This window comes from Macrobrachium nipponense, chromosome 12 (assembly GCF_015104395.2).
Source record: "Macrobrachium nipponense isolate FS-2020 chromosome 12, ASM1510439v2, whole genome shotgun sequence".
Lineage (NCBI taxonomy): Eukaryota > Metazoa > Arthropoda > Malacostraca > Decapoda > Palaemonidae > Macrobrachium > Macrobrachium nipponense.
The window spans coordinates 51141576-51145435 of NC_087205.1; positions in this window are offsets into that span (position 1 = coordinate 51141576).

The following is a 3860-nucleotide window of genomic DNA, read 5'->3' on the forward strand; positions in this document are numbered from 1 at the left end:
AAAAACAAAATCTGAGCCAAAATGGATGAAAAACAAACATAAACTTAAGATAACAGTGCCTCCATGAACCTAAAATAAATAATTGAATTTATGACTATTATCATCATCAACATTTCGCTGTGAAATTTTTAATTATATTGTAAGTAAGATATATGTAACGTTAATTGATCTTACTCAAGGTTGCAGTTGTAATCAGCACAATAAAACAACATTTGTTGCCTATATTAGTGAAAGTATGTAACTTTTTATTCCTGGGGTCATAGTCTGAACTGAAATTCACTTTTACCTTGTAATCGGTGGTTTTATACCTCACTGCCATCACACTGAAAACTCCACAGTGCTATTTGATTGTAATTATACAGATTTTGGTCTTAATTCACTCCAAATTGCACTTGAACCACGCTGCAGTTCCTGGTTCCTTAAGCGCTCTCCCACAAAACACAGTTTTTTTAAGGGCCAGCACACGGAGTATACACGGTTTTTATGAGGTGCAAAGCTTTATCCCTTAATTGTTTATTTTACTCATTACTATTTAGTTTAACTTACTTTATTACTTCAAAAATGTTTATATAATTCATGTCTATTATCCCTTCTTTGCAACCAAATTAAATCCAAAAAATTACAGATATTTCTGAAGTACTTACGAGCAGACGACCGCAAAATGACTCATCGTTGCCAATCTAGTGGAGCTTCACACATACGCCGATGCATTTACAAAATGTTTCCATGAATTCTAGTTATCATAGTAATGCAGTAATGATAAAATTGCTGTAATATGTATATACTACAGATAGATATGCTAATTTCACTTATTTCCCCAGTTTTGTTTGTGTAAGCCTTTATACCCAGTTTGGAGGGTAAACACATACAATTGGCAACACTGAACAATTGAAGAGCGCGAAGAATACCAGAGGTACCATTCACAAGCAAAACTGTTGATATTTGAGTCAGGAATCTAGTTACTTTTTCAACTACGATATTTTCAAATTAACAATCATGAATATGTAGTAAAAATATTTATGCAATTCATGACCTTATACTACCGTTTAACTATTTATTTAAATAATTATCTAGTGCACGCTTCTTCTTCTTCTTCTTCTACTAAAAATCGTAGTTTCCTTGGATAAGTAGTGGTTGGAAGTCAGTGTTTACGATTGTTGTGATGAAAGTGCCCCAGTATCTATGGGTACAAGTGGTTTGCGGATTTAGCACAGGAAATGGAAAAGTTTGTTGACACAAGCGACTCCGCAAACATCAAGATGGTGTCAATCTTCTAAACATTTTTAGTTATAAGTAAAAATTTTGAAAGCTTCATGGGGGTAGTGTGCACTGCGTTTGGGCACACTTTTCATTACCCTCTGTTTAATCTTGAAATATGGCCTTAATTTCTAACTTTGGAGAAAATACTTACTTCGAAAGGAGAGTAGAGGTCTCGAGCTGTTCCTCTCACCACCAACAACTCATGACTGATGACCATGTCCAGTGGCAGGACGTGTTAAAATGATATTGTTATGATACAATAAAGTTTGTTCATACTTACCTGGCAGATATATATATAGCTGTATTTTCTGAAGTCCGACAGAATTTAAAAAAAACTTCCGACACACGCAGTGGTCGGCCAGGTGGTTAGTACCCATTCCCGCCGCTGGGAGGCGGGTATCAGGAACCATTCCCATTTTCTATTCATAATTTTTATTTCCACTGTCCCCTGAGGGGAGGTGGGTGGGTACTTGATTATATATATCTGCCAGGTAAGTATGAACAAACTTTATTGTATCATAACAATATCATTTTGTTCATGAAACTTACCTGTCAGATATATATATAGCTGAATCCCACCGTTGGAGGTGGGAAGGGACAGAATAGAGGATTTTGGGAAACAAATGCTATGCAGATGATTACATCTTGGTTCCAACTGTTAGCATAGCGGACTTCGTGATTACTGTCACCCAAGTCTGCTTCTGCTTTACCTAGAGTTGCCAGCGAGGTAGAGACCTATAAAGCTGGTGCACTCCAGATGATCTGTCAACGGGGGCGTGACCAACAATGTGACTAGACCATATTGACCATTACCATGAGGCTAAGAAGTAAAATAAATATATATATATATATATATATCACCACCTGACCAACCTAGCCAAAGTTAATGGTGTGTTAACTAAGGCTTAAGAGTTAAGAAGTCGCCGTTGTCGGCGACTCAACAACTAAATTCAAGAGCTCTTCCTAACCATTTTCTACAGGATAGGATGAGTGGTACTTCTTGCCCCCAAGATTGTGTCTGCAGACACGTATGGCCCTAGCGAGCAGCAGATCTCATATGCCATCTTCACATCTCGCAGGGAGTGTGAAGTGAACACAGAGTTTGCTTCGCTAAAACATGGTACTCAGGATGTTGCTGAGTGCCATGCTCTGTTGAAATGCTTCCGAGGCCGCGCCCTCACCTCGTGAGCATTCAGATAAAAAGATTTCAAATCTTTGTGCAAACACAATGAAGGAGCATTTTTGAAAGAACTCCTTAACACTAAAAGCCAGGGTGTTCTTCGATATGGGCAAGTCTGGTCTTTTTCGGAACACTGCAGATTGCCCGAATGACTTCGACTTTGAGTTTTATGTAGATAAAACTTGAGAGACCTGACAGGGCACAGGACTCTCTCTGGCTCCTGCCCACTAACTTGTGCCATCCTTGCTTCCAAGCTCCTGGCCCAAGGACAAAACGGGTTTCCATTCTTAGGCCACAACGAAAGGCTTAGAGAGCACACCGCCTTGTGTTCTCTAAAGCCAAAACTTGTGACGATGGCTTAAAATCTCACTAACCCTCTTTGTCGTATCTAGGGTGGTTAGAAGAAGGCCTTCCTGATCACATGCAAGAAGTTAACAGGTAGGAGAGGTTCGAATGCTTTGACATCAAGAACTTCAGACTACGTCTAAGTTCCATATTGAAAGCTTCGATCTGGACATGCACAGTCAGTCCGTCTGTACTAAAGTCAGGTGACCGACCAGTTGACCAGTCAGACGAATCAAGGACAGCAAGGCTGTACCCTGAAGACCATAAGGCACTATTCTTCGTGAAGGATGAGTGTCTGGACTGCCTGGGCGATTCAATCTAAGCAAACCTTGGGGGGTGTATCAACGCAACCCAACGTCGTCAGCGAATCAACTCCTGACTCGAGCTTCTGGTGCCAGGAGAAAGGAGCAAGGAGCAAAAAGGCGATTCAGTCCCGAAGGAAGAATGCCTGACAGTCCAACCTGGTCTCATGTTACACGATCATCGGGGGTGTATAAACGCAACCGACTTCGTCAACAAGAAACTCAGGGCTACTATATGTCGCCTGATCTCGCACGAGTGTCTGACTCCGAGAAAACAGGTGAGACAAAAAGTAGATGGTGAGCGAGTTTCGAGATTCCACAGAACTCAAAGATCGTGAAGGGCTTTGTTGTTTGACAGACGCAAATCTCTGAGCCCAAAAGCCGCTCAACAACATATTTGCGTATTCTTTAATAGTTGTGACTGCCAGCTTATCCCATTCTTCAGACGGAAATGGAAGACGGTAATCTTATTCCTGTACAACATCTCGATAGTCTGAACATTGTCAGACTCAGAGCGGAGAGGTTATAGGTACCTTTCGAGTTAGAGTAGACCGACTCTCTCGGAAAAAGGTCCTTGGAAAGTGAACTAGGAAGGATGTGGCCTCTGTGAATCCAGGATCCTGAAGGCCAACATGGGCGATCAGCGTCATTGTCGCTCCCTGTGACGTCATAAATCCTCATTACATTTCCTAAGCGATTGAAAAAGGGAAAAAGAGACTAAACATCCATCCCCGTTTAATATCATAGGATGGGCGTTTAATGGTACCGATCCG